This window comes from Manis javanica, chromosome 3 (assembly GCF_040802235.1).
Source record: "Manis javanica isolate MJ-LG chromosome 3, MJ_LKY, whole genome shotgun sequence".
NCBI classification, from domain to species: Eukaryota; Metazoa; Chordata; class Mammalia; order Pholidota; family Manidae; genus Manis; species Manis javanica.
In genome coordinates, this window is record NC_133158.1 from 33,640,137 (window position 1) to 33,667,945 (window position 27,809).

A 27,809-nucleotide genomic window follows, 5' to 3' on the forward strand; every position below is an offset into this window, starting at 1 on the left:
TCACAGTCATATTCTGATGTTGCCAATCGTGGTTTTGTCTGATGCTTCCACAAGATTAAACTCAGGTCACGCATCCCAATCAGGATATTGTATCACTGCTGTTGCATCCTTTCGAGGGCATCTCATAAGGAAGCAGGTGACATGCGACCAAGTCTTACTGGTGATGTTCATATTGATCACCGAGTCAATGCTGTGTCTGCTTTCTTCATTAATTAGTTCTTATTTTTCCCCTTGCATTAAGCAGGCTGTGGGGAGATACTTTAGTCTCCTGTTCCTCTGCAGAATTTCCTCCCTCGATTCAGTATCAATTGATATTTGCCAAATCAGTCTTTACTATGATTGCTGTAAAATGGTCATTTTCTAACTCTACCTTTTCTTCTTGATTTATCAGTCAATATTCTAATGTATTCTCCTCCATTTACTTATTTCCTGTTGATTGACAGTACAGACTCATTCTTATCTATAATTGTCTGTTTTCATTGTGGCAAAACATACCTAACATGAAATTTACCATCTTAATCATTTTTATGTGGCCAGTTCAGTGGCATGAAATACATTACTGCTATTGCGCACCCATCCCCACCATCCATCTCCAGAACTTTTTCATCTTCCCAAACTGAAATTCTGTCCCCATTAAACACTAACTCCCATTCTTCCTCCCCCTGCCCCTGGAAACCACTATTCTATTTTTCACCTCTGTTATTTTGACTACTTTAGGGATCTCATAGAAGTGGAATCACACAGTACTTGTCTTTTGGTGACTGGCTTATTTCACTGAGCATAATATCATCAACAGTCATCCATGTTGTAGCCTGTAGTATATTTATATACCTCATTTTGTTTATCCAACAAATGTTAATGGACACTTGGGTTGCTTCCATGTTTTAGCTATTGTGAATAAAGCTACTATGAATACAGGTGTACAAATATTTCTTCGAGATCCTGCTTTCAATTCTTTTAGGTGTGTGCCCAGAAGTGGAACTGCTGATTCATATATAGTCATTCTATGTCTAATTTTTGAGGAACTGCCGTACTGTTTTCCGTAACAGCTGCTCCATTTCACATTCCCCTCAGCAGTGCACAAGGGTTCCAATTTCTCAACATCCTCACCAATAATTGTAAGGTTTCCTCTTTTTTTATTCCTTATAATGGCCATCCAAATGGAAAGGACGTTGTATTTCCCTAGTGACTAATGATGTTAAACATCCTTCCGTGTTCTAATTGGTCATCTGTGTATCTTTGGACAAATGTCTATTCAAGTCCTTTGCCCAGTTTTTTCATCACTGGGTCTTTTTGCTGTTATTGAGTTGTGGGTTCTTATTTGCTCTGGATATTAATTACTTATCAGATATATGATTTGTAAATATTTTCTCCCATTCTGTGGGTTGCCTTTTCACTCTTTGAAAGCACTCTTTGATATACAAAGGTTTTTAATTTTGAACAAGTCCAATTTATCTGTTTTTTCTTTGGTTGCCTTTGCTCTTGGGGTCATATCTGAGATCTCATTACCAAATTCAATCCTGTATCCTTTTGACAAATTCCTATCATTTTTTAAGTGCTTTTTTTTTTTCACTTAATGGCAAACAAAATGAATACTAGATATTTTGTGTCTTCCCTGCTGGCATCAGCCATTTCTCCAAAGAGATCAGGTTCTATTTTGTGGGCAATGAAATACAGAAACCAAAATCTAGGTGTTAGGTGTTCTCATTACTATCAGAATTTGATTGCTTTTAAGCCTTTTTAGCAGATGGAACTAGGAAATAAATAATAGATGGGTAGATAGGTAGGTAGAGAGGTGTCAGGAGGTGGCTTTGGATATATAAAGACATATATGATCCAATCCCACATGGTCCTTCCTTGACTTCATTCTTGGGTAATATCTGACCCTCAATTTCCTTATCTGAAAAATGGCAATAATAACAGTATCTACCTAATGATAATATCTATCTATCTGTAACAGTACCTAACTTAAAAAGGTAATCCATTAAAAAAAATACATTAACCCAACTTCATCTATGGATTCAATGCAATCCCAATCAAAATCCCAGCAAGTTGTTTTGCAAATAACAACAAACTGACTCCAAGAGAGAGAAGGACCCAGAATAGTCAACATGGTATTGAAAGAAAAGAATAAAGTTGAGGGGCTGACAGTACCCAACTTCAAGCCTCATTGTAAAGCTACAGTCATCAGGACAGAATGGTATTGGCAAAAGAATGAGCAGATAGATCAGGGAACAGACAGACAGCCCAGAAATAGACCCACATTAATATAATCAACTTAACTTTGGCAAAGAAACAAAGGCAATACAATGAAGAAATAAATGGTGCTGAGACAACTGGACATCTACATGCAAGAAAATTAATCCAGACACAGACTTTACATTCTTCACAAAAATTAACTCAAAATGGATCACAGGCTAAAGTGTAAAACACAAAACTATAAAACTCCTAGAAGATAACGTAGGAGAAAATCTAGACAACCTTGAATATGGTGATAATCTTTAAGATAGAAAAAAGCATGACCCATTTGAGCCGCTAAAACAAAATACCACTAACTGGGTAGCTTATAGACAACAAAAATTTATTCTTCACAATTCTGGTAGCTGGAAGTATAAGATTATGGTCCTGACATGGTTGGGAGAGAACTCTCTTCCAGATTGCTAACTTCTTGTATCCTCACATGGCAGAAGGGGCTAGGGAATCTCTCTGGAGCCTCTTTAATAAGGCACTAATCCCATTCATGAGGACACCATCCTCATTACTTGAGCACCTCCCAGTTTACTAACTTACTGTGTGCCAGGCAACTTTACACATATTTACTCATATCATCCCCAGAGCACCCTCTAAGATAGCTTCTGAAAGACAGTAGAGTCACTCTGCAGTTAGACTGCATGGTTGGTTTACTGGCCTTGCCACTTACAAGCTGTGTGGCCCTAGGCAAGTTATTTAGCCTCTCTGTGCTTCAGTTTTCTCATTTGTTAAAAAAAAAGGTTTTTGTACCAATCTCATGGGGATATTGTTTGAATTAGACATGCATTAGACAGGAACTGGCACATAGAAAGCATTTTGTGTTTGCTGATACTATTTTAGAGATATGGATACTGAAGCACAGAGAGGTCAGATTATTGTCCAGAGTCACACATCTGGAAGTGGCAGAACTGGGATTTAAACTCGTCGATGACAGACAAGTGCATAGGCAATGACAAAAGTACTAAGTGTGGTGATAAGAGATAGCTTGGAATCAATGGCAGCCCTCAGGAGGACCTTAGGCAAGTCTGGGGCAGGTCTAGAAGGGTTCCAGGAGGAGATGTTACCTGAGCTGTGGCTTAAAGGATGAGCAGAAGTTTGCCAGGTGACCAGCTGAAGGAGGTAGGAGAGGAGCCTGAACAAAAGCTCAGGGATGAGATAGGCTGGGGGCAACTGCATATTGCTTAAGCTGAACTGATCCTGGAGAGGGACTTGGTGTGCGATAGCCGCTGAAGCTTATCACAGACCTCAGGGCCAGAGGAAACCTTCACACCCTCAAAATTTCTCTCTCTATTTTAGTAGCAGAACTGTTTTCAAACAAAACCATAATGAACCCCAGGACAGAATAGATGAAAGCAAGAGGAGCTTCAGGCAAAGTGGGGATGTTTCCCCAGAGACTCACTCCACACCCACTTTCCTGACATGCCCCCTTTCGCATCTTTGGCAGGCACATCCCTCAATTTCACGCAAGAAGGAACTGAGCACCAGAGGCAAGAGACTGGCTCCGGCTCTCCTACGTGACTAGAGCCAGATTTTGGGACTCCCAGCACAGGGCTTTTAACCTCAGGATCATTTGAAGCTTTTCTGTCAGATAGGAGCTTTGAACTGGGCTGAGAAGAAGGGGGGAAGGGGTAGGCAGTTCAGCTAGGGTAACTACAAAGCCTCTCCTTTCTGGGACTCAGTGTTCTCATCCCTACAAAGGGGATAGCCGGGGAAGATGACTTTGGGGAGACTGTCCATCCCTGGATCCTGAGCCATCAGCTGGGCCTCACACCCTCTCAGGGACCCCCATCCCCAAGCTCCAGATCTTAAACTCTGTCCTCCCAAATCCTACCCTCAGTCTTTGGGTGGTATGTGTGGGAAGGACGGGGGTGCCAAAAGCTGCTAGTGAGTAAAGCCCAAGGGCCGAGTGCTGAGCAGCAGGACAAAAAGCATGGCTGGCCAGAAGCTGAAGTGATCCCATCTGGCAGCTCACAGTATTTTTAGGCCTCTGTGCTCCTGCCCCTGGGCTGGAAGCAGATTAGAGAAAAACAAAAATGGAATGACCTTTTCTTGGCCTGACAACTCCACCAAAGGGAAAGGAAGACTTTGAGAAAAAGCTAAACAGCCTTTGATTTATTTTTGTTCCCTCTCTTCTCAGTGGGTAGGAGCAGACCAGGACCCAAGGGGGTTTGCGGGCATCAGGAGGGCCCGTCACTCCTGCTGATGTCTCATTTGGGACCAGGCAGTTCCTCCCATCTGCCCTCACAAACTCGTGCATCAGCTTACGATCTTGGATGCCCCCCACCACCCACCAGTTTCACTTATAAAAGCTTCTGTAACCTGGCCATACTCCCCAAACTTACCCGAACTGGGTACCATTGACTTACTTAACAAACATGTACATTCCAGGCTGTACTCATTTTCCAGCACTTTCCAATATCAACTCATTTAATCCCCAAACAGCTCCACGTCTAATAGATGAGCAAACTGAGGGCACAAAGACGTGGATTAACTTGCCTGCAGCCGTGAGAAGCAGAGCTGGGACTCAAACCTGGGCAGTGTGGCTCCAGGACAAACTCCTAACCTCCATGCTAAGCCCCTTCTCCAAAGTCTTTGGTCTGCAGGACACCAGGCACCTCCCCTCTGAAGGATCCCCAAGGGCCCCCAACCTCCAATAACCACTAAGGTCATGCACTTACAGTAGGCTCCTGTTAACCCAGAGTGACTATTAATGAAGGAGTTGCTTGTCCACCAACTCCTCAGTGACCTCTAACCTGCTGCCCCGGGGTTGCCCTGCCCATAGTTCCGGGACCTTCTCACAGTGCTCCTCCCCAGTTCCTCCAACTAACCCTTCCAAGCTGAAGTTCTCACACAATTTTGCTGAAAGCCTGAGGGAGCGAAAGGAAAACTGAAATCTAGCCAGCACGTGTCTCTGCACTGGCCCTTGCCTTTACCCTGGGGGGGCACCTTGTGGCTTCTTCTCTCCTTAGCCTTTTGCTTTGTGTTTTAGGCTGAGACACTGCTGCTAGAATCCTTTATTCTCTTCCCAGAGTGTAACAGTCCTTACCTTCTGGGCCATGCCCCGGCCAGACCAAGCAGACCCAAGGAACAGCCTGGCTATCTCTTCAAAGGTCTCTTCTGCTCCCGCAGAACACAGCACTTACCATTGGGTTCCTCTGGGGCCAAGGTTTCTTCCTTCCAGAAGAGAGCTTTCACCTTATGTTAGATAAATGCTTTCCCGAATCAAAGAGCAATCCTTGCCCAAAGGATAGCTCTAGGGCCACTGAAGAAATGGGCTCCTGTTGAGGACAGCTTTTGAATTGGCATCCCTTCCTTTTCCTGCCCCAAACACAGGTTACAGCTGTAATGACTGGACAATATACTCATGGGGGATAATCACAAAAGTTTATCTTGGCTTCCAGTATATCTTTAAAATGCATTCAGTGGAGGAAACTCTACCCCATCCCTGGGTGAGAATTTGGACACACCCATGGCTTTGCGGATAATTCCCAAGTGTGATAGTTCATTTTATGCCAATTTGGGTGGGCCATGGGGTGCCAAGATATTTGGCCAAACATTATTCAAGGTGTTTCTGTGGAAGTGTTTTTAGATGACATAAACATTTAAATTGGTGGACTTTTGAGTAAAGCAGATTGCTTTCCATAATGTGGGTGGGTCTCACCCAATCAGCTGAAGGCCTGAAGAGAACAACAACAACAAAAGACCAACCTTCCTCCAGCAAGAGACAATCTTCCAGCAGATGGCCTTCAAGCTTCATCTGCAACATCAGCTCTTCCTGGTTCTCCAGTGATGGCCTTCGGACTGACTGCAGCTGGAACAGCCACCGCCCCTGGGGTCTCCGGCCCACCAGCCCAGCTTGCAGATACGTATCTCCTATTGGTTCTGTTTCTCTGGAACCCCCTGACCAGGTTAGTAAAACAAAAACTGTGTTTATTTTGGTTTCTTAAATACAGTCTCAGTTCAGAAGTTAGAATATCCAGTCTGGGGAGCTGCCAAAGCTCCCAATTTTTTGGAATGTTCCAGAGGCCACTCGCCCTCCTAGAGGGTGGGCAGATCCTTTTTCCTTTGTCCCCACCTTAAAGCTTCCTCCTCCATGTTGCTCAGGTGGGGTTTCTAACCCCTGGCCTGGTTGGGGGCAGGGGGTTGGGGAGGGAGGAGATATCAGGGATCAGGAAAGTCCTTATTGAATTGATACCGCTGCAGGTGCACAGCTGGTCCCTCCTGGGCAGTGCTTTCATAGATTCTGGAACCCCAAGAACCTTCCATTTTACATTTTTTACGTGGGCAACATATTTATCACCCGCTGGAAACTCCTCAGCTCCTATTTTTGTTCTTCTCTCCCCACAACCTGGGCCCAAACCACACAGAATCTCTGTTGGCATCACATCACATCCCCAGGTGTCCTCAGGGGTGGGATCAGCGCTCCTGAGGGCCCTGATGTATGGGGAATCCTCACACGTTCCTTTATTCCTCTGACAAGCTCAGGAAGAGAGGCTTCCTGCTCAGCCACTCTATGAGATTCCTTTCTCCAATCCTTTCGATTGCTGAGATGGGAGTCAGAGACCAGGCCTGGTGTCCCCCATCCTGTGAGGAGGCCATATCTAGCTTCCAAAGGGCCCTGTTTTGTGATCCATCACCTGACCTCAGATAAGGCACCTTCAACTCTCTCCCTGGGTGAGGTGGGGCTGAGGGTGGGTAGAGTCCAGGTCCCATTCTCTCCAGAAAAGTTCTCAATAAATTTCTTTAATCTCCAGTAACTAGATCATTAGATCCTTAAAGCAAATAATACCTTTTAGGGTCATATAATGGGTTTTTGTTTATTTCCTTTGAACATTTGTATCTTGGTCTAGAATGTCCTGTCTATTTTATCTTTGTGGCTCATGAGGAAGTTGCAATTTAGTATCCTGTTACACACATACACACACACACACACACACACACACACACACACACACACACAATTACCTGTGCAAAGAAATGGAGAACAGTTTTATCACTGAAATTTTGTGGGAAGAGAGCACCAAGTATGGACAGGGAGCAGACTGGAGGGCTGGCTTGGGGATAGAAGCTCTGGACTCTTATTCTGGTGCCCTCCCCTTTCATACTTCACAATTTTAGAACTTTCCTGCCTCTCCCCACCAGCCCTCCATTCCCAGGTCAAGGCCAGAGGAGGTAAAAGAAGCTGCTTCAGAGAATAAAGAAAGAATTTGAAGGGCAATGGTAGGGGGAACAGAAAAAAGGAGTAAAGTAAGTGCAAAGCAAAAAATGGTGACAGATGACCTGCCACCTTAAAACTTTCTTTACTACCAAAACCTGACAAAATTCTTCTAAAACTCACAAGCAGGGACCAGCCCCTCACTGGTGAGCAAATGCTGAGCCACTCCATCTCATCCCTCCTGTGACTTCTACAAAGGCAGCAATAGCTGGGTCTGCCTTGACCACCACCACATCCCCAGAGTGGGTGACTGATAAAGGTCAGATGATTGACTAGAGGATCAGGGCCCTATAAGGCTCTTGGTGGGCTAGAATTGCCAATCCAAGTGCCCAAGACTCCTATATAACAATGTTTCCTCCTCTTCTCTGTCCTACTATTAATCACGCAAATCACATCTTCAAGTTGTTGAAGTTACAAGCCCAATCAACAGTCTTACAATTGTTGCTTTATGCAATTGTCTTTTAAATTAGACAGAAGAAAAAAAGTTACAAACAAAAAACATATTTATGCTGTCTATATTTACCTAAGTAATTACTTTACTGGTATTCTTTATTTCTTCATGTAGGTTTGAGTTACTCTCTAGTGTCCTTTCATGTTAGCCTGAAGGATGGCTTAATGTAAGCATAAGTGGTACTTTTCTATTATCCCCTCCTCCCAGCATCTAGTAACCTCTAACCTACTTTCTGTCTCTATGGATTTGTCTATTCTATGTATCTCATATAAGTAGAACCATCCAATATTTGTCCTTGTGTATCTGGCTCATTTCCCTTAGCATAATAATTTCAAGATTCAGATCTGTAATAGAGTGTATCAGAATTCCATTCCTTTTTCTGGCTGTTGAATAATATTCCATTGTATGTCTATATCACATTTTGTTTATACATTCATCTTTTGATGGACATTTGGATTATTTCCTCCTTTTGGCCATTATGAATAATGCTGCAATGAACATTGGTATACAAGTATCTGCTTGATATACTTCCATATTGAAGGTTAGTTTTGCTACATACAGAATTCTTGGTTGACAGTCTTTTTCTTTCAGCACTTTGAGCAGATTGTCCCACTACCTTCTGGCTTCCATGGTTTCTGATGAGAAATCACCTGTTAAGTTTATTGAAGATCTGTTGTATATGACGAGTTGCTCTTCTCTCTTGCTGCGTTCAAGATTCTCTTTGTCTTTCAACAGTTTGATTACGATGTGTCTAGGTGTGGATCTCTTTGAGTTTGTCCTACTTTCAGTTTACCTCTTTGAGTTTGTTGAGCTCCTTTATTATGTATATTACAGTTTTTCATCAGATTTGGGGAATTTTCTGCCAGTATGTCTTCAAATATTCTCTCTTTCCTCTCCTCTCCTCTGGGACTCCTATTAGAAGTATTTTGGTGTAGTTAATGGTGTCTGGTGTACTTAATGATGTCCTTGATGATCTCTGAGGCTCTGCTCATTTTTCTTCAGTCTTTTTTCTTTCTGTTCCTCAGGTTAATCACAACTGACCTATCTTCACATTAACTGATTCTTTTTACTGCCAGCTCAAACCTACTGGTGAACCCCTCTAGTGAATTTTCCATGTTATTGGACTTTTCAATTTCAGAATTTCTACTTGATTCTTTTTGTCTGTTTGTCTTTTAAATGTCTCATCTTTATTGATATTTATTTGCTGAGGCATTATTCTCATACTTTCCTTCACTCCTTTTGACATGGTTTCTTTCAGTTCTTTGAATATATTTAAAATAGCTGATTTAAAGTCTTTATCTTGGAAGTCCAAGTGTTGTTGGGCAGTTGCATCTGAGGAGGTCTCTTCCTGTGCACTAGGTAGACCTTAACCTGGATGGGGGAGGGTTCTTGACTCTGGTCAAGAAAAGATTCTCAAACAGGTTGGACAAGTAGAGGGAAGGAAGGAATTCATTAAAGTGAGAGTAGTAGTGAATGGCAGTAGTCATGCAGGCAGCAGAAAGCAAGGAAGAACAGAAGGAAGAAAGAGAAGCTCACTGTACTCCTGCTTAGCCCCTTGCCAACTCCTAAAGTAAGGGTCACCTGGTATCCAATGTCCACTTGAATCTACATGGTGTGGGAACTAAGCCCCTATCACCCCATATTTGGGGGAGCCACAGAGCTCCAGATTGGATAACTTCCCAAAGAAAAGAAAGGAGATTCTTGGGTAGGCTACCAAAGAGCATGATCATATAGCTACAGTCTTATCCAGGCTACTCAGGTGATGAGAACTTGCATGCCCAAAGCAGAGATCTTAGTAGCCCTTCCCTACTTGTCCTACTTGAATACAGCCCTACTTAAATACAGAGAGAATGAAGACTTTTGCTTAAGTCTAGAATATTAAATGAAATAGTGAAGTAACAAAGATGTTTAGCACTAGAAGAGCACAGACACAAAACACAGTAATTTGAGCAGTGAGAAATCTTTATTTAAGGCAAAGTACACACTTGAAAAAAGAGTAGTGCAGGCAACCTCAGAAAGGAGATGTGCTTAAAGGCTTAGGATTCTGTATTTTACAGATTTCAAAAATGGGGAAAAGGGCCAGTCGGGGTGTAGACTTGACGTATGGTCTCATGATGTCTTTCTCTAGTGAAAGACATTGTGTCACCATCCATAGTCCTCTAGATATTCTGTAAGATAAACTTAACATAAGGGATTTCTTGATCCTGTTCTTCTCCAAGAAGTGGGGAAATATCATTTAGGACGGCTTGCTCTGCCTAAGGATAGGGTCGGTTATTGGCTTATTACCATGAAATGTTAGGAATCTTACCTCCTAACTCCATGGTTTTTAAAATGGGATCTTAGCCTTAAGATGGGGTCCCTCCTGTTCTTACTGCACTGTTTATATTTTGACCCTTTTCATCATAGGCAGGAAAAGTTAACTATAATGCTTGTCCCCTGTCCCTGCCCTACCTCACAAGGTCTGGCCTACCTCAAAGACAGTTTCTATTGGCTGCTTTTCCCCCTGCCTATGGGTCATACTCTCTTTTTTCTTTGTGTCCTGTAATTTTGTTGAAAATTCAACATTCTAAATATAAGTGTGGCAATTCCAGAAATCAGATTTCCTCTTTCCCTAGGGCTCACTGTTGCTCTTCATTTTTGTAGCTGCTGCAGTTTGTTTGATTAGTGACTTTCCTGAACGAATTGTTTTAATCTGTATTCTTTGTCACGTGTGGCCACTAAAGTCTCTCCTTGGTTGCTTAGAGGTCGGCTAATATTGGACAGAGATTTCTTTGAATCAATGGGTCTCCCAGCCTTGGGTGGGAAGCACTGTGTGTTTGGGGGCATACTTTTAATGTTTCATCAGACAGTTTACAACATTGCCTTAGCCTTCACTTTCTGCTTAAGCAGAGCCTCAAGGTCAGCCAGAAGTGAGAGGTTAGGGCCTTCTCAGTATATTCTGAGCAAGTTGGAGCTTTTCAAAGTCCTCTATGGACATCTTATTCCCCAGTTTTTTTTTTACAATTTTTAGGGCAACTTCTTGTTTGTCCCATCTGTTTTCACTGTGTCAGGCAGCTTTGATGTTAAACTATTGTTGATGATTGTTTTTGACAAATGCACCCAGAGAATGGCTGTTCACACTGACTAAGCTGAGTCAGGTCAAATAAAGACAAACTCAGGGTGGGAATTTCCAAGGAACTTCCAGATAAGTCAAATAATGACAACTCTGGGGACAGGGCTTTTCAGGGAGCTCCAAACTCCTCTTTCCCTCTAGTGACTGAGAAGTAGGTGGTATTTATTGCTATCCTGATTGTGAAACTGCTGGTTTTAAAGGCTACTGCAGAGCTGGGGAGAGAGGAATAGGATAGGATAAGTTAAAATGCTACAAAGCATTTCTGTGTTCTTACTGAGATACATTTTTAAAAAAATAAATGTTCCTTGGGTTATTGTAAACCTTTGGTTAATTTCCAGAATACTGAAAATGTTAATTTTGATGATTTTTTGCTAGTGTTCTCATTGCTCTTATGGAACAGTAGATTTCCAAAGGTCTATACCCCACAATTTAGAACATACTCTCTTCTTCCCCAAAGACTTTGAAATTCCACAATTTTAAATGTGCATTACAAACAAAAGTCTAGATTGAGATGGTTTGTGGGCCATCAGATTAGTGGTCTCTGTCCCCAAAACCAAGCCATCTAAAAATATTACCTTATTTGTACAAAGTTGTAAAACTGGCCGGGGGAGGGGCGGTAAACAATTATTTCATAGAATGTGGTCTCAAGATTCCTTATGATAGTCTGCTTGTGTATGTTCCTGTCTCCTCTTACCTCTCAGACCACATGCCTGACTCTTGACGGGGATCGTGACCACTCTGGCCATTCCCGGTGGGTCCGGTCCCTGCTCCATGACCTCTCAGTCCAGGGTCTTCTTCAGGGTTCCCAAGATGGGCAGTTGCGACCTGAGGAGAACATTGTTCCAGGGGAGATGCAGCCGGTACAGAGCCGGACAGAGTCTAGGACCTTTTCTAAGACAGTTTCCCATTATTTGATCAGCAGACTATGCCCATGACACACGTGGCACAGAAATGAACACCAAGGAAATGCCTTTTGTGTGCTACTGACTGATTAGACAGCTGGGCACATCTCGTCAATTTATGAGTGACTGTGTGAGGACATCCAGTTTGAGTGTGTGGCTATGAATGTCCATGTATGTATAAATATGTAAATGTGTGAATGTGAGTGTAAGTAATGCTTGAGTATGTGAACATTGATTCAGGAGTAAGTGTAAATATGTGTATTTAAGTGTATGTGTCAATGAGTGTGTATAAGTGTAAAATGTGAGTGTGTGTATGTAAGGAAACATGTTGGCAAGTGTGCACAAATGTGTGTATGAATGTGTGCATGTATGACTGAAATATACATGTACAGGGAGTGCAGTGTGGGTGTGTGTATACATGTATGAGTGTAAGTGCTGTGAATATGATGTGTGTGAGGTGTGTGCGAATATTTGAATGTATGTGTAAGTGCATAAGTGTGTTAATTAAACAGATGGAGTCAGCATGCACAGTATTTCAGCACGTGTTGAGGGCATGTGCAGGCTACCTGCAGGTCTGGAGAAGCAAGCGAGCAGTCAATCACTTGAAGAGAAAGGCCCAGCTCTCCCCTAGGATGTGGAGGACAAGTTGCCCCGTGCAGGGAATATTAGTTCACACACATCAGAAGCTCACCTGACCAGCCTATATTGAGCCCTAAGCACCCCTGACCTCCTGCTCCCCCATCACTCACACTCCTGGGGGGGCAGAGGAAGAGCTCCCAGGCACTGGTCTCTTGGTCTCATCAGAGTTGAAGAAACTTATAGTTTACAGCTCACCTTTACCCCCCAAGTTTGCTACCTTGGTAATGTAGGTAGAAAGCGTCTTGATACCCACTGGCCTCATTACAAAGGCTATGAGACAGGAAAGGCAAGTGAATCCTGGAGGTTGTTTTTAAAACCCTGCTCCTATTTGAGGAATAATAGTGGAGCTCCCATGTTTTAGAACCAGACACTATGCTGAAGGCTTTGCGTATATTATCTCACCAGTCCTCCCAATAGCCATCAGTAAGCCCATTCAGATTTAGACAGTTCTAGCTTCAAACAGTGATCATGGGTGTGGTTTGCTGTGCGACTCTCTCAATTCCAGCTTCTAATACCTGGAAAGGGTCGATGGCTTCCATCTGGAGGGCTGGCAGCCCTGTTATCACCCTCAGGTCTCCATCTCAGGTCTCCTCACTTGCTCTCTCTCTCCACTGTTCTCCATCACATAATCCTGTTTATTTCCTGGATAACACAATCTATAATTCTCTTATTTTATTTGTTGATGTTTCTGTCTCAAAACTTCATCTGAGGCAGGAACTAAATCTGTTCTGGTCACACCTGAATCCTCAGTAGATCTAATACTTAGTAGGTGCTCACTGAATAACTGTTAACTGACTGACAATGAACGAACTCCTGTATAAGCCACAGAGATAAATGCCTCTTGGAACCAGCTACCCACTGGCACCTCTCCTTTGCAAAGCTCAAGTGTGACATTTACTGTCTTAAATTTTCAAATTCACTGGTGCTAAAATTCTAGAACTATAGTTTCACACAATTCAATTATTTGGAAACTCCAATTCTGGGTTGTGAGTCCCCAAGTCCACCCAGCCAGCAGGGTTCTGGCTATTTCTGTCCCTCCAATGCCACCTACTGGTCACAGGTGTATCTGAGCCTCAGAGACAGTGCCTGGCTCCTGTCTCAAACTAGGAATGAGATTGGGGAAGACCCCAGCAGAGCAGGAATTGATAAAATGAATCCATGACCATAGAGGATTCTGACAATTTGGTGGCAAAATCCTGGGTGAGAGAAGAGGGCTGAGGGCCTATCACTGAGAGGAGGAGTGGGAAAGGATCTGGTTGAAGGGGAAGATGAATTCAGGGTGGAACCTGGGGATTCTGAAAGTCTGGGAGGCCATCTAGGTGGAGGCATTCAGGAGGCACCTGATAGATGGGTCTGAAGCCTAGGAGAGGAGTCAGGGATGGGGACAGGGATCTGAGCCCTGTGCACCATCAGGCATCACAAACAGGTTGCCTGTGGGCCAAACTTGGCACCCAGCCAGGTACCATTTGATCTGCACAATGTTTAAAAAAACCAAATTAGTTCTCAGCACTTTGCAAAGTGGGGCATGTCTAGTTTCCCTTGAATAGCCAACTATGCAATACCGGGATGCTCTCCCATGTGACAAAAAACAGCTAGAGATGATTAACCAGGACTTGAACTCTCTGTATATCCCCACTCCCCACCACTCTTTGTTGCCTAATGCATTTACAAATCATTATTGAGTGTCTATTATGCACAGTCAAACTAGACAGGGATGATCACTGCCTTCACAAAGCTTAGATTACATGGTGGAGACAAGACAATAAATGAGTAAATAAAATATGTCATGTAGCAGATGGTAGCAAAAGAAAAAAAAGAAAAGGAAAGGGGGATCGGGTTGCCAGGGCAGAGAGGAGTTCACAGGTTTAAGCAACATGATCACAGAAGGTCTCACTGAAGAGGAGACACTGAGCAAAGACCTGAAGAAGCTGAGTGAGCTGTGTGGGTAGGAGGAGAAGAAGGTTCTGGGCAGAGAAAATAGCGTGTAAAGGCCTGGAAAAGGGCGTGCCTCACATGCTAGAGCAGGAGTGAGGAGGCCAGCATGGGGCGGAAAGTGAGGCAGTGGAGGGAGGTAGGAGGTGACGGTTAAAGGACTTTTCAGACAAATACAGAAAGATGAATAGTTGTAAAAAGCATTCGATTTTTTAACATTAAAAAGAAAATGGTTCTATTCTTCTAAGAATCAAAAGACATGATAAAGACAAATACAGGATATTTGTTTTTATACATAGATTTCTTTAAAGGTAAAACAAAAACCTTGTAGTGGGAATCTGTACTGGAGAAATGGAAGCTGAAGGAAGCACAAGAGGGCTGTGTAGAGGCTCAAGCACTGGGCCAGATCCCAGAGACCTGTTGTTGAGCCCTAAAATGCCACTGCCCACCCTTGTGACCCAGCAGCCCCATCCCTCTCCCTGGGCCTCAGTTTCTTTGTCTATAAAATGGCAGTCAGCTCCAGGGATCAAAAACTGGCTGTTGCTTTCCTGACTGGTCCCAGACGTGGTCTGTTTGACCTGCATGGTGAGAAATTTCACCTCAAATTTCATCTCAAACCCAGATGTCTGGCCTCTTTTGAGAAACGAGTCCTTTGTCCCTCGTGGCTGCGATGGGCTGGTCGAAGTTATGGCCACTCCCTTTAGAGGGCTCCTGTTAGCATCTGGGGCTCAGCCTGTGTAACTCCAAAGACTGTCTTTAAAAATCCAAGTTTCTATGAAAAGAAAAATTCCAGAGGGTGGGGCTAGGGCTGTCAGATTTAGCAAATGAAATATAGGACGCCCGGTGTGGCAACCCCAGGCTAGACTGGGCATCTGTCTGAACCCAGAGCCAGAATTCCAGGAGGGTCCCCAAGTTTCAGTGCAATTCTTATTTTTACCACCAGGGGGAAGCAGAGCTGTAAAGTTGACCTGAGTCTTCTGCCAGGACGGTGGCTCTGCGGGGTACTAAGGGCCAGGGGCCTAGGTGGGCCTGGAGCAGAAGATAGCCAGGAAGCTGAAAGATGGAAGAGGGAAGAGCTAGGAGCTGCGCCTGACCCAGTGTCCAACAACGAGGGGAGGCCAAAGGCGGGGGGAGGTTATAGTGGGTGTGATCAAAGAAGGCTTCTGGGAAGGGAGACTTGAGCCAGGCCTTAAAAACAGGCAGGATTTGGACAGCAAAGAAGAGGGGCCTTCTAGAAGGGACTGTGGCTTGAGCAATGGCATGGAGGGAGCAATGAGTTTGCACAGGGAGTGGGGCCTGGCTTGAAGTAGTATGACAATGTCAGAAATTCTGAAATACTCCAAGTCATTATTGTGTTCAGTCATGACTCATGGACACAGGTAACAGAAATCGACCTCAAATTAACTTAAAAATAAAATAAAAATTATTCTCTCACAACTGAAGTGTCCAGGAGAAGGAAGCCCTCAGGCATGGCTGCATCCAGGGACTCAAATGATGTAGTTGTGCATCTGCCTCTTTCTATCTCTTGGCTCTGCCTCTTTCTGTGGTGGCTCCATTCTCAGACAAGCTTCCTTCTTTTTGGTAGCAAGATAGCTACTAGCAGCTCCAAGCAGACTCCCTAAAATGTCCTAGCAACCACCAAGCAAGGAGAGAACTTTATTCACAATAATTCCACCAAATGTCCTCAAGATTACTCTGATTGGTCTGGACTGTGTCATATGCCCAGCCAGAAACTAGTTGCTGCAACACTGATTGGCATGGTCTGAGGCATAGTCCACCTCTGGAGTGAGGGGTGGACCTGTCCACCCAGCCCCCCTGGGACAATCCAGGAGGGGGGGTCTCCAAAGGGAAAACAAGGTAGTCTTCTCAGAAGATGGGACATTATGTGCTAGGCAGACAAAAATGGAGAGAGTTCTCTAAACCAGGTTCTCACCTAAGGGATGGTAAATCAGAAACTGTAGGGCAGAGAGGATGGGGCATGAGGTTTAATTTTGTTGTCTGCTTATTTTGCTTATTAAATATGAACGTTTGAGTGGCTGTTTTAAAGCTGTGACTGTGGCTCCGTTTGGCCCCCACCAGGTGGTGTGTGCCATACCTAGATAACTGCAGCCTGAACTCATTCCTTTAATAACTAGTTAGTGACATCTGCTGCTTGCCAGGTGCCATGCCAGAAGCTGAGCGTATAGCAATAAACAAAAAGAGATTAAAGTCCTTGCCTTCCTGGAATTTATAATCTGGTGGGAGAGACAGAAAAAAACAAAGAGACAAATAAATACATAATGTGTCTGGTGATAAATGCTATGAAGAAAAATAAAGCAGGGTATAGGAAGGGTTTGTGCACATGTGTGTGCATACATGTGCATGTACAATGTTCCTTACAGTATGATCAGAGGGAGGAACACTTGAGTAGGGACCTGAAGGCAGTAAGGAGTGAGCCAGGTAGAGATCTGGGGATGAACATACCAGGCAGAAAGAACAGCATGTGCAAAGGCCCTGAGGCAGGCATGAGGTTGGCACTTTCGAGAAACAACAGAAGTCTTCATGACTTTCAGTGAAGGAGAAAGTGATAAGAGGGGAGGTCAGAGGAGTAGAGGAGGCAGGTGGTGTAGGGTCTTGTGCACCACTCTCATGACTTCAGTTTTTATACTCCTTAAAAGAAGGAGCTATCAGAGGGTTCTGAGAAGTGGAGGGACTTTCTGGGTAGGAGATAGATCACAGGGGGCAAGGATGGAAGCAGGGGGACCACTGAGGAGGCCATTGCAGTTGACCAGGTTAGAGACAGTGGTGTCTGGACCAGGGTGATGGAGAAAAGGCTGGCTCTGACTATATTTGGAAGGACAGCCGGTAGTATTTGCAGATGGATTGACATGGGGTGTGAGAGAAAGAGAGGAAGAGAAAACATTGACCCCAAAGGTTTTTGCCTGAGCAACTGGGAGGACAGGGTTGTCTTTTCAGAAACAAAGCCTGCAGAGAAGCAACCTACAGAAGTCTAAGAACCTGCCATTTGCAGGGGTTATGCCTGTAACTAAACCAACCTCTTCCTGGAACTTGGCGAGAGAGACAGGCAATACCCACTGAACAGGTACGTGAATGAGAAGATTCTTGCTGGTAGGAAGGGCCATGCAGAAGGTTGGAACAGGGTGATGGGGGTCTGCCTGGTACTCCCGAGCAACCAGAAACCACTGGAGGGTTTTCAGCAGAGTGACAGCTCTGCTTTCCCTTTAGAAGGCCACTCTGGCCGCTGCAGAGAGCACAGCCTACCAGGGCAGAGGAGACAGGAGGCTGGCCAGGAGCTGAGGAGGGCCTTGGGGTGGGAGACGGTGGTGCTCACTGGGAAAAGCTCTGACAGGGCACGGGGGCAGGAATCCAGTCTTTACTGTGTGCAGGAGAGGCTTTTGGAGTGCTAGGGCATCACAAGGGCAGGCCGGCCCACACCCAGGGACTGTCAGCCGCCAGCCACTGCCACTTCACCCAACTCGCTTCCCCATCAATCCCTGCACCTCCCCTTCATTTCCCTACTAACAGCTCCATCTCCTGGTTTTTTCATTTCCTCAGGAGCCACCCAACTCTTTCTCATATCCTGTTGGTCCCAGCCCCTCGCCTACCTCGCCCACCCCTCTGCTTATGACTTTGCAAAGCTTCTCCTGGGGTAGCAGGGAGGGGCTGCCACCCTCACCACACACACACACACAAACACACCTTTTTTTTTTTTTTACTTTACTTTTCCATCTTCATAAAACCTTCTGGTCATCTCAATCCTTCTCCCTAAATCTTAGCGTCAAATCACACCCAGTGTGTGCACAACCATTTACAGTGGGCATCACCCACCCTCCCATTTCACAGCCCAGGAAAGCAGCCCTTCGAGGAAAGGCCCACCAGGGCAGAAGCCTGACTTCATCACTCCCTCACTCTGCGGCTCTGGGCAAGGCCTGGCACCGTTCAGTGCCTCGGTTACCCCAGCTTTGAAATGGGCATTGCAGTCACTGTGGCATAAGTGAGGGGCCCAGCAGAGTTCTTGGCACACAGAGTTGCTCAGCACGTGAGAATTCCCTTCCTAAAGTGAGCAGTCTAGGCAGGAATCATGAGCTCTTGACCCTTTGTGAACCCTCCCAGGGACTTGTTTATTTGGAGGACACTGTGGCTTCTCTATGGGGAATTTGAATGTTTTTAGAAGGGGGCACACATCCCTAGGGGGGCCAGAGAGCCTCACACTAAAACAAACAAACAACAAAAAAAATCCACATAGCTTTCTACATTTGTGTTTACAGCTTACCTCTAAAGGCATGGTGGCAGATTGTATTATATTTTCCAACATGGACACGACATCTCCCATTCCGTGTGCTCTTTACACAGTTTCCCCCTGGGTCTCTCAGGACATTCATCCCTGAAAGTCAGACTCCATGCTATGAGGAAGCCCAAGCCGCACAGAGTCCTCCCAAGGGGAACTTGGGTCCCTTTCCAGAGGCAAAGAGGTGCCAGGCATGGGCGCCTCTCCAGACTGGGGTCAGAGGGGAATGACGTAGCCACCAGCCATCTCCTCCTGCTCATTTCAGAGGCGGAGCCCTGTGGGTCTTGAAAGCTTGGCTTTAGAGCTGGATTGCCTGGGTTTAAATTCCAACTCTGCCACTGGCCGTCTGGGTGACCTTGAGCCATGTCGGATTCCTGGAAGCAGAGTCTCAGTCAAGGATTCTTCTGCACATGATTTGTTGAGGATGAGGATTCAGGAGGATATATAAGGGGTTGAGGGACCCAGGATAGGACAGGGGAAGAAGTCAGGCAAAGCTGTAGGTTTGATAGCAGTTTAACTTTAGCCTGATGGGGGAGGATGCTCTGAAGCAGGAATAACACCATGGAATTGTCCCAGCTTGTGGCAAAGGGTCCCAGGAGCTCTGTATTAATTTCTTAGGGCAGCTATAACAAAGTACCATGAACAGGGTGGCTTAAGCAACAGAAGTTTATTGTCTTGCAGCTCTGGAGGCCAGAAGTGTGAGAGCAAGATGTAGGCAGAGCCACACTCCTCTGAAATTTGAAGGGGGTGGGGGGCTTCTGTGCCTCTCCAGCTTCTGGTGGTGTGACCAGCAATCCTTGGCCTCTCTTAGCTTGTAGAAGAAATCACACCAATGTCTGCTTCCATTATCACAAGGTCATCTCCCTCTCCGTCTCAGTCTCTGTGTCTCTCCTCACCTTCTTTTAAGGACAGGAAGGGTGTACCCTATTCCAGGACAACCTCACCTGAGCTAATCTGCAAAGACCCTATTTCCAAATCAGGTCACACTCTGATATTCTGGGGCTTAGGACTTCAACACATCTTTCTGGGGAAGACACAGTTCAAGCCGTAACAGGATCCTAGGCTTCAGACAATCATTGCCCCTGCATTGGGGGGTCCCCTGTGGGCTCAGCTCTCGGGAAGGTGGATCCCATTGGCCCAGGATACTTGTCAGGAGAAAGGGGCAGCTGTGTTCTTTAGCAGCCAACCCTCACGCAGCTGGGGGATGAGCCTGTCAGCCCGGGAAGGGGACCTAGGGTGGGCACCACAGCTCCAGACAGGAAGGTTGTCCAGCCTCTATGCCTCAGCATCCTCATTTGGAAAATAGGAATTATAGCGTGCCTACATTATGGAGAGGTGACCATTAAAGTAACTCATATTCTTAGAACAGTGCCTGATGCAAGGTAAGTGCTTTGGAAATGTTCGCTGAGCTTATTATTAGTTAACCGCTTGGGCCTTGGTAGGTGTGACAGACCCTCTGAGAAGTAGCAGGGTTTATTGTCAGCTTGCGGTTGGCCCTTATTCATTCTTCCCAGCTGGTTCCCACACACCCAGAGGAGTTAATTCACCTCAAACAAAAATGCAGAATGAGCCCAACAAGGTCACTCAATCCAATCCTCTGTGACCCTTTCATGGATGAAGAAACTGAAACCCAGCCAGAAATTTACCCAAGTAATAAATGGGAGGCAATATGGTGGTGATAAAGAGAAAAATTTTGGAATGGGGCAGACTTGGGCTTGAGTCCCAGGTGAGCACCCTTGGGGCAGTACCCCTGCCTCTCTGGGCCTCAGTTTCTTTGTCTATAAATGGGTCATCATTATTCTTGTGGTTGTAGATTAAACAACACACTCTAGACTCTTATTAACTGTCAGCTGCTTCTCACATTCATCACAACATCACCACAGTAATTCCACGACATCATCGTGAAGTGTGGGCACATGTGCGGGCATTCTGGAGGGAGGTTGACTGCTCAGTCCTGGACCCCCAGACAACCCGGCCTGGGAGGTTTCAGCCCAGCACCCTCTGGCTCCGGCCCTGCATGCTGTGTCCCACCCAGCAGAGGCCCTGCCTGGTCTGCGTTGTGGTCCCACCAGGAAATCGATCCCAGACGGGCACAGTCCAGCTGCTAATTACCAGGATGTTATTGCTGCCGTCAAGGCCTCGTTCGTCAGAGCTGCATGGTCACGGCCGTGCCTGGCTGAGAGGTACATTCATTACAGAGACAGCTCCTATTGGGACTTCCAGAGTGGCTGGGATGAGGAGCAAAGCCAGCAGGCACGCTTCATCCCTGGAGTGCAGCAGGCTTCGAGTCCAGGCTGCTGCTGCTAACCAACATCCCCTCAAGGGAAACTGCCTGCCACCCTTTGCCCCAGGAACTTCACAAATGCCCACTGGCAGCAATGCAGTGAGGCTGGTATTATAGTTCTCATCCTCATCCCCATTTTACATCCCCAACCAAGGCCCAGGGAAGGGAAATGATTTGTCTAAGTTCACTCAGATGATAAGTGGGCCGGCGGCTCCAGGACCTGGGTGTTTAGCCCCTGCTGTGTTTGGTCTCTTAGTGATAAGGATGTTGCTAAGTATGATTCTGATAGTAACAACAGCAGTTTCCATGTATTGCGAGTTAGCAGGAGGTAGGTGTGCGTGCTAAGCAACTTTACATACCTACTTTATTTCACTCCAATACTCAGAGGTAGGGGTGATTTTATTAATGGGCCAGCTGGGCTGTGGTGGGGAGTGGTGGGGTGGGGCAAAGTCACACTCCCAAGGCCACAAAGCTGATCAAGGAACAGCTATTTTGGTTTTATAACCAGGGCCGGGCTCCAAGCCTTGACTTTTAACCCCCCGCCGCAGATCCCCTGCTGCTTTCACTCCCTTGCTGTGTGACTTTGGGGAAGTCACTGCCTGTCTCTGGGCCTCAGTGCACTTTTAATCCATCAGTGAGTCTTTTCTGAGCTCCCTCCCACAAGCCTAGACTGGGGTTGGGGCTTGGGACACATTCGAAAGAGGGAAGAACACTACATCTCTGCCCTCAGGGTGTCACAAAGCTGCTTTGAGCCCCAAGGCAGCATTTCTCCAGTATTTCTCCTGATGGGCTAAGACCACCCGCAACACCAAGGCTGCAGAGCTTGTTAGCAAGGCCAGTGCAGCCCCGGATATTCTGATTCAGCCTACCTCCGGTGGGGCCTGTGAACCTGCATTTCTAAGAAGCTCCCAGGGATTTCCGGTAGATCCAGGCCTCATGCATTTAGGTTCTGCACCGTCCAATCTTAATTAGAAAGTCATATGAAGAGAACACACTCTTCATTCAAAGCCTGCAGAAGGTCATTTTAGTCATGTAACAGAGTAATACAAAATAAAACAAGTTCTTTAAATTATAAAAGTAATACACGTTCATATTAAAACATTCAAACAGTACAGGGGGCGAAGAAATGACTTTCCACTTCTCTCCCTCCCTCTTTTCCTCCTGTAACTGCCCTAAGAAATCTCTCTCCAAACACTTATTGGTCACTCATTCAGAGCCAAACACTATGCTGGGCACTGCGGATGGCAGGGGACCAGACAGACACCATCCCTGCCAAATCAGTGATATGACCGTGGCAGTCGTTATTTATTGAGTGTCCAGGCCTGATTCTGATGCTTATAGGGGTGCTATAGGGTAGAGCTATGATTAGTTCCCTTGGATAAATGAGGAGAATTGAGTTTATTGTCCAAATCACGATTTCCCAAAGTTTTTCCAACTTCAGCCTGTGTCGGAAGCACCTGGACCAGCCATACTGACATGCAGGTTCCTGGGTTCCCACCACCAGCTTCCTGGAGCAGGGCTGGGAGCCTGCATTTTTACATACACCCAGGGTACCTCTGAGCCCTGCCATCCTGGAAGTCTGGGAGATAAAGAGACCACGGAGGTGGTAGACATTGAAGAGCAGGAAAAGCAGCCCCCCAGAGGGGAACAAAAGAGGGGGACAAAGGTGCAAAAGTGCGATGGGCTCACATGCTGGGTCTCTCCTGAGCAGGGCGGCTGAGCCCCGCCACCCCCGTCCACACCTGACCCCCCACCCCCCAAGGTTGCTAGTCCCTGAAGGCTCTCCCCCTCCTCCTAAAGATATGCTTTTCCAGGCTGTCCCAGCTGCTTCTGTTATATCTTATTAGTCAAGTGGAACATTAATTAAATGTGAGAATAATAGACCCAGAGATGAAAAAAAAAGTAAAATCCCAAGAAGAAAAAAGTCCTTTCACGGAGCTCTGCGGTCGCTGGAGCCCTGTATTGTGTGGCAGTGAGGAAGGCCGTTACCCTGGTGTTCACATTCTGCCCAGTGACTCGAGGCAGCATGACTTGGGATGCATGTTTGTGTCAGGAGACGTAGAGATGGTGAGCTCAGGAAGCTGGGAGGACCCAGGGTCACCTGGGCCATCACAGGGCTCTGTGAGACAGGGGCGCGAGGAGGGTCTCCATACTGGGACAAACCAGACTCTGTGGGGAGAAAAAGTCCAGACTGCCTCTCTCCACCTCTTCCTCATCCTCCTGCTGGCTGTGCCCTGGCAAACTCCTATTCATTCATAAAGGCCCAGCCCAAAAGTCCCCACTTCTGGGAAGCAGTTAATCCCTAGGCTATAGCAGCACTATGAGTTACTTTTTGTCACAGTTCTGTCTCCTGTTCCCATGTCTGTCACCCCTCCACCCACAACCGGACTACCACAGACTAGAGTGGTTTATCCTACCTTGGGGTCCTCCATACAAGGTCTGGCTCTGAGCAGGTGTTGATGAACTTTTGCGGGAAGAACTAAAGAGTTTTGCCAAGATAAACCTTGGCACTGGTCAGCTCTGGTTTCAAACTCCTCGTTTCAAATTAAGTCTTGCCCCGACATCCATCTGGTACAAAACAAATAGACCAAAGTTGTTCAAACTACTTTGACATTCAAGGTCACTTTCTGTCACCTCACCCTAACCTATCTCCTCAGCAGAGCTTCTCAAGTACGTTCCTGGGCTGCCTGCCTCACTCCCCTGGGGTCCCACTTGGACTGAGTCAGAAACTCAGGGGGTCTGAGGGGCCCCCGTCTGAGGGCATCCATCCAGCCCAGACAGTGGGACTCTGCCGGAAACCTGAATAGGCACGCCTCTCACCAACCACCGGGCCTACAGTTTTCGCCTTTGCCAAGCAGTAAAGTTATCTAAATTAAACACAATTCTCCTAATGAAATAACAAGAGTTATTACACTCCGCCACCTCTGGCAAAGCCTCTAATTAACTCAGCCATCCTGAGAAGGCATTGAGAACATCCTGTGTGGTCCACCCACCCGCCGCCCCTTCCAGAAGAGAAGGGGCTTCAAAGCTGGAAGGTAACTTGATAGAGAACCCAACGGCTTTATTTCACCAAGGTCCTAGAGCAGGGCACGCCTTCTCTGAGAAGGTTGAACTGGTGGGGGGTGGTTGGAGTGGACTGGTGCACAGCCCCTCTCCAGTCCGCCTGCCTTCCCGGCTTTGTCCTCACTCACCCTGTGATGGCTTGGCAAGTGGCAACTTCCCAGCCAGCTCCAATCTGCAGGCTTGGGCCCCTCCCCGGCCAAATTTCCTGATTGCCTGCATGCTCTGCATACCTTCACACCCCATACATTTTGCATTCAGTCCTCTGCCCCTGGACTGACCAACTCTCTTTCTTCAGCCGATAAAATCCAATCTGCATCTCCTCCTCTCTAATACCCTAATATTCCCATACCTCTGGCAGAAGGAGCTTCTCCCCGCTGTGCTCACACAGTGACTTACAATTATCATGTGAACAGCAACTGACATTTACAAAGCTACTCTGCTCCAGGTCCTCTGTTTTCTGTCTGGACCCTCACTGTTGTAGGCGCCAAGTGCCACTCCATCCAGCCTGGTGAGGGAGTGGAAGAAATGGGTGCCTTCTGAGGTGACCCTCTGAGTCTGCATATTCCAAGAGACGTGGACGTGGCCCAAGAGGCCCAGGCACTTGCAGTGAGGCCCCGGTGGTCACCAACAGTGTGGACCAGGGACTGTGGAGCAGACAGCATCAAGGCCAGTGCAGGGAGAGATGGTGAGGTGGATTGTATTCACAAGATAGCTACAAGCTCTCCCTGCCCACAGGCTCTTATTGCAAGATGTTGACACCCTTGCACCCAGAGGTGAGATGTAGGTTGCCTCCAGGTGCATATGGCATGTGATGATAGCACCAGGACACTCTGGGATTTCCAAGGCTGTCATAGAAGGTGACACAACTTTGGCCTGGTTCTCTTGGGTGGCCAGCTCTTGGAACTCAGCCACCATACCTTGAGGTGACTCCAGGCCACTTGGAGTTCCAGTTCGCAGCCCCAGCTAAGGTCCCAAACCAACAGCCAACATCAATTTCTGACTGAGGGAGCCCTCAAAACACTTCCAGCCTCAGCCAGTGTCTGAGTGCAACAGCACAGGAGTCCCTGAGCAAGAGTCACCTGGCTGAGCCCAGTCAACCAGGCCTGTCCAAGAGAATAACACATTGTTATTATTTTAAGCCACCAAATTTTGGGCTGATTCCTTATGCAACAATAGAAAACCAACACAAATGGGTACTCCTGGGATAGAGTAGTAGGGGCAGGGAGATTCTGAAATGGCCAAGATTAAGTTTCCACTTCCTGGTAGAAAGGGAGCTTGAGATAGAAACAAAGTTCTGATTTAGAAAGTCACAGTTTTTGTACATTTGAGTGTTAGCCTAGAAGTCATACCCTTTTGCCAGCTGTGTGGGTTTGGGCAGGTTTCTTTCCCTCTCTGAGCTTCAGTTTCAATAGGATTAAGAACCTCCTTGTGAGATGGTTGTAAGAATTAAAGGTGATCACAAATGTGAAGTGCTTAGAAGTCATCTGGCACTCCCAGGCCTCTTTTACGAGTGAGCACAGCTGGTGGAGGCTGGGCCTCCCTTGCACTTCTTCATCTCCACTCCAGGGGCCTGCTGACACCTAGACACTTGCATGCAGCTGCTGGGGATACACGTGCTCCTCCCCAAACCTCCTTTGCGGTTGGAGTGAGCTGGGAGCCAGGCGATCGATGGCCAGCCCTGCCTGGATGAGCTCTCTGCTCATTGTAAGTGCCTGCCACCCCCACCTCCCTCCACTCTAAGGACCACTCACCTACTTCAGGGCAGGTGTGAAACAGCCAGAGGTCTGCTTCTCATCCCATCCGCCACCCTATCTTCTCAGAACCGGAGACCTGACTGCTCAGACTGTCCCCTTTGACAGTCAGGGTCTGGATGGAGTTCTGGGCCTTCCTCTCCAGGGGGGTTTGAGGGTTCTTTCAGGCCTGTCACCTCTTCTACTGGTCATTTAGCCCAAATATGTGCCTTCAGTCCAGATAGCAATGTCCATTTACTGAGCACTGATGACTAGACACCTCACATGTGTATAGCGGTCAGTGCCCAAAAAGCCACATGGTAGGCACTATGATGAGGTCAATTTGATGGAGGAGAAACAGGAGCAAATTAGTCACCTTTCCCAGGGTGCAGCTGGGCCAGAATCAGGCTGGTCTGATTCAGACTCCCAGGGCTCCGTACACTCAGGGCTATCAAAATAGCTTCCAAATTTAAGCACCATCTTGTCCGGTGCTCAATGGAAGAAATGCTGTGATTCTGATGAAGAGACAGGCAAATAGATGTATTCATTCGTTCGTTCGTCCGGCACTTTTGAAGTACCAGGCTTCATTTCGGATGAAGAGATAGAGCAATAGGCAAAAGGAACTCCCTATCCTCACCGAGGTTGCAATCTAAGGGCTCAGGGAGGTGACATCACTTGCCTGAGGTCACTTGCCTGCTGGCAAGTGGCCATATCTGTGGGTCAACCAGAAGGCGAGAGAGGGCAGTCATGGGGAAAAGTCCCATCTGACAATCCAGGTCTGGCCAGCCAAGGCATGGGGAACAGGAGCTACTCTGGGAACAGACTGGCCAGGGTTGCAATCCCACTATGGGCACGTCCTTAAGCTTGAACCCTAGGCAAGTCACTTCACCTCTCTGAGTCTCTGCTTCCTCCTGAGTGGATGGGGATGGTGAGGTCCACAGTGAGATATCTGGGAGGGTGAAATGAGGCCTAGCAAGGGCTAGGGACTGATTCTTCTTCTTCCCCTTCTGCAGACAGTTGCACGCTTCTTCCACTTCCTCTGTGTGGGCCACCTTGGCCTCAATCAACCCTAATGAACTTGGAAGAGACCTGGACATACTGTGGCCCGGTCAGCCACCTCTGCTTCATATACTTTGGTCAGTTCATTCCTGGGGTCCTGGGACACAATGCAGCAAGGCACAAATTATAAAAGAAAGGATCAAAAAGATAACTCTGGCAGTGTGTGGAGAATAGATGGGAGGTAAGCTTTCAGCTATTGCCACAATCAGGCTGCATCATGAACCACCCCAAAACTCACTGGCTTGAAACAATGATCATGTGTTCTCACAGGTCTGTAGTTGGGGTCTGCTCCATGTCTCTCATCCTTTCCTGAGATCAGTGGGTGAGTGAAGGCCTAGCAATGGCAGAGGCGTAAGAGGGCAAGTCCCAAGCTTAGAACTGGCCCCACTTCTGCTCTATTCCTTTGGCTAAAGCAAGTCAGTGGCCAAAGCCAAAGTTAAGGGCAGGAAAACCCATTCCCTCATGATGGACTGGTGCAGCTACAGGAAGGGCTGAAGAATTGAGGCTGGTTTTCAGTAATCACAGGAGGAAGTGGGGAGGTAGTGTGTCCTGCTAAGAGGCTTCAGCGGGTATCCAGGTGAGCAACAATAACGGCATGGACCAGAAAGCTAGGTAGCTGTGGAAGTGATAAGAAATACCTCTTCAGAGTAATGACTCTATAGCATCTTACTAGGCTGATGGACAGTGATTGAAATGGGGCTGAGGGTGGGGACTTGATAATATGGGTGAATGTTGAAACCACAATGTTGTTCATGCGAAACCTTTGTAAGATTGTATATCAATGATAGCTTCATTAAAAAAAAAGAAAAGAAATGCCTGTTGGATGAATGAATGCTCATACAAATTGCTGTGGTTTGAATGTTTATGTCTGCCCTAAATTTATC

General features: G+C 46.5%; 2 long non-coding RNA genes across 2 annotated transcripts in view; one reads left to right on the forward strand and one right to left on the reverse strand.

The window, feature by feature from the left end:
• LOC118973472 (uncharacterized) overlaps positions 1–27,809 on the forward strand; it is an 87,870-nt gene that overhangs the window by 57,671 nt on the left and 2,390 nt on the right. The window contains exon 3 of the long non-coding RNA XR_005062841.2: positions 5,920–6,158. This is a non-coding gene — a long non-coding RNA (uncharacterized lncRNA). The remainder of the gene's footprint in view (positions 1–5,919; positions 6,159–27,809) is intronic.
• Positions 22,849–26,197, reverse strand: LOC140848338 (uncharacterized). The gene is made up of 3 exons (XR_012129049.1): positions 25,888–26,197; positions 23,491–23,641; positions 22,849–23,242 (listed from the first exon to the last, which is right to left on the reverse strand). It is a non-coding gene; the product is annotated as an uncharacterized lncRNA (long non-coding RNA).